This window comes from Schistosoma haematobium, chromosome 6 (genome assembly GCF_000699445.3).
Source record: "Schistosoma haematobium chromosome 6, whole genome shotgun sequence".
NCBI classification, from domain to species: Eukaryota; Metazoa; Platyhelminthes; class Trematoda; order Strigeidida; family Schistosomatidae; genus Schistosoma; species Schistosoma haematobium.
Window position 1 is genome coordinate 15,672,174 of NC_067201.1, and position 10,305 is coordinate 15,682,478.

Here is a 10,305-nt window from a genome sequence, read left to right on the forward strand (position 1 = left end):
TCGTTAGTCGACATACTATGGTAAAACATATTGCATGTACACGAGCACGCTTAGTCCATGTCCCAAGTGCACACGTTGTCGTACTTAATATGTCACTTAACGCTAGGTAATAAGCTCTTTGTATCAGCCTTTTACGAAATGGCCACGTTACCTGGACCCTCTAAACCTTAGTTACATTGGTGGTCACCATTTTAATTAATGTTTATTATACCCCTTGTATTTGCTATTAATTCACACGGTAAATCATGGCTCGATTTCCTTATTACACGACAGTCATTTTAATTCTATTTTCGGTTTATTTACATGCGATACGGGTTTGGAAAATATCTAAACGTCCTCGAAAATTCTCCACGAACCCAACCATAGTTTTCGTATATGTTTTTATTCACACATCCAACTGTTACGCTAATCATACCTAAGCGAACGTTCAGTGCAACTGTCAATATACGTAAGAACGATGTTATTTAGACTTGACATTGTAACACATCTGAACTATTGTAGTTGTTCTACTTCGATGTCGTACTTCATTTTATGAAGTATTGTTTCATCGTGGCTGTTAATTAACAGATGATTCCGGTACATCAATCGGCTGTTCAACTACTCCACGATTTACAACCTGTCCAGTTCAATTGGTGGTCTGACGACAATATCATTCGCGCGAATCATCAGTTTATGCAGTCGAGCGAATCTCCTGCAAACTGAAAACGATATTGTCGCCTCTATCCCAACACTGACAGCGTTTTTCACGGGTATCATTGACATGAGTCCAGAGTGACACTCTTGGTTTCTTATGTTCTTTTCGATAGTTTTCTGTTCACTAACCGAACAAACACGCAGCATTCACCGTTTTTCATCTTTTAGGGACTTCATCGTGCCACCTTTGCTGTCGATTTGTAGCCTTCAACCCTTACTGACTGTAACAGCAGTCATCGACTTTTCAAACTGTGACTACAAGTTGGTCAATAGCTTCGCACAACGGAATCACGACCACTCTTCACTGTTATACTTCTGTACTTACGGTTAGTCTGTTAGATATAGATATAACTAGAATTTGACACTAATTAATAGCTGTCAACGACACTGTCCGACTTACAACTTTAAACTAATGACAGTACAAATATGGATATCGATTGATAATACACTTATCCTACTATCGCTATAGCATCATTACTCTTGCGGCAGACTTAACGTTTGTCATCGGAGGAACTGAATTACTTTTCAAGGCTATATATTTCAGCGCGACTTGATAGAACAATAAAACGTTTTGTTCTTTTCATTATTTCTATGGTTAATCGCTTTACGTTTAACCAACGTCCTACTAACATATTATAACTCGCTGTTTCCCGACCAGTTTCTGCCGCCTCCTTTCCATTTGTTTTACAGATAAGCAATACCTGGAGAATTTATAATATTCGTTTGACACTCTCTGGCGCGCGACTGCTCCCAACATGTTTGGTACCGATTCAAACGGCCGTTGAATCTGGTGGGGAGTATTGTAGGGCCAGTGAAATGTCACTGAGCCCTAGCCAAATCATCCGGCAGTTGGATCACTGAATGTCGAACAGATCATCGCTCCCTGCCAAGGTCATGTACAAGCAACGCGCATTAGTTAATCATACGCCATGGACTGGCCCATGCGGCAGTGGTCTTACTTTCGCTTGTATCTACTTTAACTAATATATTTCTGTAATAACGTCCTTTGTGTTGTACAGTCTTCAAAGCATCTATAGTACCTTGTTACGTCAATGGGGGTAGTCCACGTAAGGTGCTGACCACGAGGTGTGACTTCGACGTTAGTTGGTTCGTCACACCATTCACGTCTAACTCGAGTAGGCCTCCAATCATTTCGACATAGATCATCCACGTTGGTGATTTACAGTTTCTTTGTAATACTACTATTGATCCGTATACGTAACAACTTTACGTAGTTTGGTTTCATGGCTATAAATAGTAACCAAAGTATTGAAGTCATCCGAGATATCGTTTATAAAAATGAGGTAAAAAGAGAATTTTGATGTGTTTTTTGAGAGACTTTGAATACTAACGCAACACTGCTAAATTTATATCAGTATATGTTGTTTTACGTAGTTCCGTAAACTCGGCGGAGGAAAATCATTAAAATCCATATTTTTCACATTTACTTTCAGAACTACGTGAAGTAAGGTGTTGGATGGTTTGAAAATTTTTTTCTGCTTTCAGTGTCATTTGAATGTTCCATGCCACGGTGGGTCCTCGATGATTTAAAGCCGTCCTGTGCTTCGTATGAGGTTTTATTATTTTCAGTATGTTTTATTACCTGGTTGACAATCAGACTGTCTATGAACTTTAACAGATAACAACTGTTTACATTGAGACCCGCTCTTTCTACGTTCTGTGAAAGTGGGGGAAGTAGTTTATTTCTTTCAACACTTCAGCAGCTATTAAGGTTCTAGTGAAAGGCTAAACAGGTGTAACACGGACTAGCCGGTGGAGCTCACGCTGCTTTAGTGTGAGTGGGTGAACACTTTCACAGCCTAATGCCTTGCCATGACTTAGAGACCTCAGGTTTGTATCAACATCCGTCGACCGCACTTCAAATGTTGTGGGTTCATTGGCTGTCCGCTGGGTTGCATGAATGACAGGTATTCTCATACTTAAGTGATCTTTTGCTGCAGCAAAACCACAAAATCATTGCGAAGAATATTGATTTAGCTCTCTCTGTCATGTAGGGCACAAGTTGGATCGATTGTTGTTTCGTAACTTCCTAAACTCACGTTTGTCCGATTTGGGTAAATCTTGAGGATAATTTTGGTCGAGGACCTCCTGTTCTGTTAGCCTGGAAGTAAAAAGTATTGCGAGCAGATGTAACCTGAATTGTGGATAGATTGAAACATGCCCGTGTCCTTGCCATCATATGCTTCTGGCATACATAAGAAGACAATATCTTCCAGGCAAGCTCGATCGAATAAAAAATATACACTGTATAGTTCATCATATTCTTGGACATTGCAGTCGATGGAAGATAGATAACACTCACATCTTTCATGATAAGAACAATTTCACCACCCAGACGAAGCAAACAGTATGTACAGATCCGAGGAAGCCAATTTTTGCTTACGAATCACCGATAAGTAGGTAAGAATGTGGTTTCTCTAACGGTTGTTTTTGCATAGTATTATCTGCGATAGAAAATTGGAATCGGAATGCAAAAATGTAAATTGTTTCTCCACATAATTCTCCATATTCGGAAATTCTCTAAGTTGTTCACTGGCATAGACATGATTGTTAGAAAGGTTTGAGCCTTTAAATTTGTTGACAGAAGCCATAAGTTGCATATCAGAAAACGTATGAGGACTTTCTCAGCTTAATGCAATTCTGAAAAACAGCAAATCAATCGCGAAACAAACGACTGAACTTCGCCATTAGTAAATGAAATAGCAGTTAACAGAATGTACCTATAGGTGTCTTATTTGTTTTAAACAGTGCTCTTCATTAATTCGTAAATCCTATCAGAAACACATCATAAATTAATATTAACTACGACATGGTTTAGTTACCATACTCGAAAGAAACGCGCATCGTTTTACTTAAAAAAAATAAGTGACCAATTTATTTTGCACTTACAGTAATGTTATACACAGTTCCTGTATATGTTCGTGAAGCGAGCAGAAAAAGCTATCAGCGTCAACTGTTACTCATATAATTTTTCTCAGATACGTTACATATTAATATGTCAGTTTAGTCGAAAACGATTATACTTATAATGGATAGGACTGTTTAGGGATGTATATTAACAAGTTATATAACATTCGTAAAGTTTAATTGCTCCAACCTATATTTTATAAACAACTACTAACATCCATGTTCATCACCATCATAATTAGGGGGGTGAATCGAAAGTAAAAGTTCTTAGAGTTCATTTTTGCATAAAACTTTGACTGTGGTCTGTTTCCTACTCGATAAATGGTGAATTTCATTTACCTGAGTTTTGATTGTTACAAATAACCACATTAAGTTGACTACATATTCACTCAGGTTGTGAGCGACAAATACGTCAAACAACTAATGGACTGGAATAAAAGCTATGTACCAGGCACAAACAATACGAAAATTGACGTGAGACGGAAAAATTATTGTTAATAGCTGACAAATAACGACATCTAAAATCTTCGACAATATGTAACTTGTGAGCAAAAACCCATGACTTACCGTCCTGACCGTGCCGATTAAGTGTCGATTAAGTGTTTCCGCGTTCGCATTTTCCGATTTCCTTCAACTGATTAATAGCTAATGTAAATCTTCTCAGTTGTCGTATGTTCAGCCTCGGGGATAATGTGGTTACGAGTCAGTGTCACTATACACCGTCAAACATAATTAATTAAAGTATAGGGCAAATAATTGGGAAATCCCAATATATGTGTGAATAACGTCTAAAAAGTGATCGACTTATTTATTTGTTCAAAACCTAGCATGACCCTCCTAGACATGAAATTATTATTATTCACGAACAACTTATTGGTGCACAAGTGTTTTGAAAAAACTATTTCATGTTTCTTCAGAAATGTAGTTATACAAGTTTTATTAATGTTCGTACAACATGTGCCATATTTGTCAGATTTTCGTAGAATTTGGAAGAATACTGAGTTGACATCAAAGAAAGGAATAAAGGAAAAATGAAGGAAATCAAAGTGAAATATGTAAATAATTTACTAATAACAAACACTTCAAGCTCATTAACTACGGCTATTTGAATGCATAACCTTCAGTTATAAATAAGTTCGTACGTCTGTTTTAGACGAAGCATCCCATTTTAAAGATTTCAGAATGAAATCAACGTGAACTTAAAACCAAATGAATGTTAGTGAATCTACAAACGCACTAATGTACATTTTTGGATTTAACACAGCTTTCAGCCCATTCTAAAGGTGTGATTTTGTTGACATATGTGTGAATATGGTTCTTATATTCATTCAGTAATTAATGCGGTACTGTTCACAGATGTTTAGAATAATAATAATAATTTATTCTCAAATAACAGTTTGTTACATGAGGCATGCCAGTGTACAGGCACGATCTTCTGAACAAGTGTATTTATGAATGAAATATTCACTGTCGCTAATTATGAAACCACTAAGATATAATATCAATCCATATGAAGCTCGAAGCTATATCACAATATGTCCTCGACATGAATATATCAACATTTTATTTGAAATAACTAATTCCTCAAAAATGGGAAATGATGTACGCAGCAGAATGACATTTGAAACATGAAGGAGGTGATCTATCTCTAGAAAACATTTCTGACCGTCCAATATTCATTCTTTTCACCGAAAATCCTCTATCTGACTCTATTTTAAAGAACGAAATGTAAATGTGAAGCGGGCAATGGTGAGTGGAGCATGTTTGAAAAACTCGAGCAAAATATAGCAGCGAGGAGCAAAACCAACACTTCTTATTCTACAGACATGTAACATAATGCCGAATCGTACTACAATTTTATAAAACTAATGAGCGCAGTCAGAGTTTCGAACGAAATGCTGAATAATACGACAAATAGACAAAATGAGGAAAGAAGTTATATGATGCCCACTTAACATTAAAACAAACTGTATCGCCTTGTGTCAGTTTTCTTACAATATTTTGGTGTGTCGTTCAGTTAAAGTGAATGCATTTCTGTTAGAGGAGATTCAAAGAATAAAACAGATAAAATTGTGTTGTTGAGAAGAACCTTTTAGGAATAATTTGTAGTGATGGAACATTTTCCTTCGGCTACCAAAAAGCCAGGAGAGATCTTTTAAAGACCTTAACTTGATTGAGCTTTAAAAACCGACCTGACGAAGGGACGACCTGAAGAAAATTACGGCACACCAGGTCAATATTAAAGGGCAACTCGCTTCCGGCAACAAAGTTATGGATCTGTCCTTACAACCTACTTACTTCGGATCGTTTGTCAAGAGATCACTTATTGTAGATGCTTTTTGAGGTAATCTCTTTACCAAGTGTTTTGTTCTGTCCCATTTACTGGCGGTCAATAAAAAGATATGTATCGTTTCAAGTCAAATAACTCCACCTGAACCCCGTTTTGAGTTAGTACTGGTTCCAATCCAAGGTGAAGGAAGTTTGACTGCGAGGTAAACAACCTTACCTTAAAAACGCCATATAGATGTCACCGGACTATATTGATCACATGTGCATCATTAAAATAATGAGAAGGTTCATGTAAAACATAGGAACAGGGAAATCAACAGATGTATCTTCTGATCACTACTTGCTGGTAGCTAAGCTGAAGAAGCGCTGGGCAGTTTGGTAAGTAACATTACAAAGTTCATTATATCTTATCTTCCGTATTTTAACAAACTTGATCAATTCATGACGGGATGGTGGAAGCATTTGAAAAACAGCACCCTCACGACGTTGCAAAATAATCTGGTAAGAGTGTTTATTGGGTGTGACACTCCAGACGCACATCGGGTTCTGGAACAGCGTCCGGGAAACCGGGAGCATTCGTTTGGTGCGCGTACGCCCCTCGGTTGGATGGTCTTAGGTCCCAAGTAGTCCTATAGGTCCGTAAATCCAGTACAGCGTTTCATTCTCATGATGTTCCACCGGATCTAGAAAGATAATATAGTTGTGAGTTTGAGGATGCAGACCATATTGATAAACATGGTTCGCTTCAGTCAAAGTTTTCTGTAACAGCAGAAGTAAACGAAGAAATGTGTTTGGAAAATCCGCTTAATAAACGGCAATACAATGTTAGTGTTGATGGGTATCGTAATGAAACTTACGGAAAGATGGTGGACAATTCATCTTTATTTACAAAGGATCTGATGTCTATATTGGATTAACGCAATAACACTACCGAGCAGTCGTTCATACGATTTAATTTGTGGCTAGTGATCATGAGAAAAAGGGTTTTATGTTCTTCTGCGGACTCAAATAGCTGTTTGTGTGTGAACACGCAACTGTGCCTGAAGCCATGTGTTACAGTTATTCATTTTCTAAAAGATTTAGACGAGTCTAACAATGTTAGGATTTGGAATCAGAATAAAGAGTTCGCGGTAAATTTGGGTTTACTTATTCGTATTTGCGTTACCTTATATGAGCTTCTATGGAGGATGGAGCATTTTGTTAATTGGTTGATATTGCAGTTGTTCATGTTAGCACAAATATTGTGGAGACGTTTGTCTAGGAAATATGTTTCCCTGTGGCACCGTAGACACAAACTGACTCGACCAAAGAGGAACATAGGGGAGAGTAACTTGGTGACGTCATGTTCTGGTTTCTTAGAGAAAGACAAATGGTTAGTAGCTCTGGTAAGGAAAGTGATACATAGCAGTGATAGATCAAGACCGATGGAATTGAGGATTAGACAAGGAGTCTCAAGAAGGATATTCGAAATCTGCGTCTAGATGTTAAGTAGCTACTCAGATCCATAGGCGTACTGGTGTAAGTCCAAGGGATCATGAGATTGTTGGTATATTGAATGTTTGTTGTTGATTGCTTATGATGCATATACTCAAATTCTTGCCGCCTGTTTATTTTTCTGTGAAAAGAACCAATATTTTTGGTCGGGAGTGTCACGGAAGAACTGGAGAAATTTGGCTGACTAAAATCTTTTCGTTGCATACTAATAATTTTACTGTGTTTTCGTGTATATTTGTTTTACATAATTTCTGAACTTGTTTGTTTTCGGGCATTTTGGTTTCTCTTTGTCTTTGGTTTGGTATTCAGGAGTTTTCGCTCCGAGAACCTACAAAATTGAAAGTTTGTTTTGTAATTGTTATAATTATTATTGTTTGAACGACATTTGGGTCGACTATTAGCAAACATTGGTACCTAAATTGGAGTTTGGTTCTATTTTTAATTCGGGTTCGTGAATTGCAAATAGATCGATATACCGTACTTCAATAGCGAGAACGAGCAAAAACTTGGACGCAACATTCACCAATAGCTACCAAGGATAATATGATCTAATAAAACAAGAGAAAAACATAGGGAACTAATAGAAAGAGATAAGAAAAGAATCAGCAACAAAATTTCACGAGATGCTGGAATTTATCCAGAACAGTCATTTCACCTCATATTGGAAGGTGGGATTCTTTAACAATCACCAGGCTAATGAAACATCAAGTAATTAGAGAAACAGCAGTAGAAGGTTTAACACAAACTCCCTTCCAGATACTGATAAACCCAGCTAATTAAAGATAACTCTCAACAACAGGTTTCAAGCCTTACAGGATATACGGGAAGAAGAAAAACTACCACGGAGGACAACTGGAAAGGGATCAAAAGATTGCTGAATTCAACGTGTCAGGAGGTTCTGGGTCACAATAAGCATCATCATGAGGAATGGATCTCCATCGAAACCCTGGACAAGATTCAAGAAAGGAAGAACAAGAAGACAGCAATTAACAACAGCCGAGCAGGAACAGAGAAAGTCAAGGTACAAGCTGAATACACAGAAGCAAACGAGCAAGTGGAGAGGAGCATTAGAGCAGACAAGCAGAAACACATGGAAGAGCTAGCAACGACAGTGGAAAAAGCTGCAAGTATGACTAAACTATATGACACGACGAAGAAACTGGCAAGAAAATAAAGTCAACCAGAGAGACCGGTCAAGGACAAAGGAGACAAGATAATCACAGAGATTCAAAAACAGAGGAGCAGATGAGTAGAATACACCGAGGAACTCTTGAATAGACCAGCTTCATGAATCCACCGGACATCGAAGCAGCTTCTACAGAGCTTCCTATAGATGTCACTCCACCAACGGTGAGAGAAATCAGGATGGCAGTCAGACAAAGTAGCAGGTTCTGACAATATAGCAGCTGAAGCACTGAAGTCAAACATAGAAGAAATTGCACAGATGCTTCTAATACTCTTCGGAAAGATTTGGAAGCAAGAACAAGTACCCACAAACTGGAAAGACGGATACTTCATCAAGATACCAAAGAAAGGAGGTCAAAGCAAGTATGAGGACTACAGAGGCATCACACTACTATCGGTACCAGAAAACGTTTTCAACTGAGTGTTGCTGAACCGGATGAAAGATTCAATAGGCGTTCAACTTCGAGATCAATAGCCCGGATCCCGTAAGGATAGATCGTGCACAGACCCAATCGCGAAACTACGGATTATTGTTGAGCAATCAGTTGAATGGAACACGTCACTATACATCAAATTCACTGACTTTCACAAAGCATCTGAAAGTATGTTAAGGACCTTATAGAACATTCTTCGACACTATGGTGTACCTGAGGAAATCGTCATCATCCGGAATTCATACGACGGACCGCACTGCAAATCGTGCACGTACGGTAGGTTACAGATGCATTTCGGGTGTGACTGCTGTCAGACAAGGATGCTTGTTGCTTGGTGAGCCACAAAGATCTACGCATACTAAAAGGAGCATAGAAAAGTACACTTCGAACTCAGCTGGGTTATTAAGTCTACGTAGACGACTTCTGTTAACCTATGTACAGCGGTACAGAATCAGCCTCTAAAAAATTCTTATCAGCGTTCGCAAGCAAAACTCAAGCTTTTGAAAGACAACACAGTAAGCAACAATCAACCAGAAGATGATCACAAAGTACTGGAAAATGCGGATGCTTTCAGATACCTGGGCATCGGTACTGATAAAAAAAGATTTGATGCTTATAGGAAGGCACGGGTTAGCAAAGTAAGAGGTACATTCCGATCAGTGAGGAGTATCCGGGACTTAGAAGGACCACTTTTTAGAATCAAAGTTAGAGTTTTCAACACATGCTATGACAGTTCTTCGTATAGTGCCGAAACGCAATGAACTACAATATCATCACTAAATAAGTACGGGTGTTTATGGATGACTATCTCCGCAGGGAACACTAAGCAAACTATTAAGAGTCTGTCAGCAAATTTCTACTCACAACTGATTAACCAGCTTGCAGTTAAGAAGGAAATCAGGAAATGAAGCTAAAAGTTGATAGGTTCCACTTTGTGGAAGTAATTAAGCTGCATTTCAGAGTAATCCCTAACTTGAAGTTCTAAGTGAAAAGAGAAATAGTTGGTTAACTTAAATCATGGTGTTCGGAACAGGCGATATAGATGAAGACCACGAGTAGCACTTGGGAACAACTAGAAAGGAGAGCATAGACAGAGATGGTTGGAAATTCCTGATTTACTGCCTTTATCACTCTGGGAGCAATAGGCTCAAGTAGTAATGTAAGTTAAGTAACTACCAACAATAACCTGGGTACGGTCTTGAATTAACAATGAGATATATTTACCTATTTTACAAGTTCAAGGTTTATTAGTTATGTCGATCAGAAGTATTGGATAGGAGTA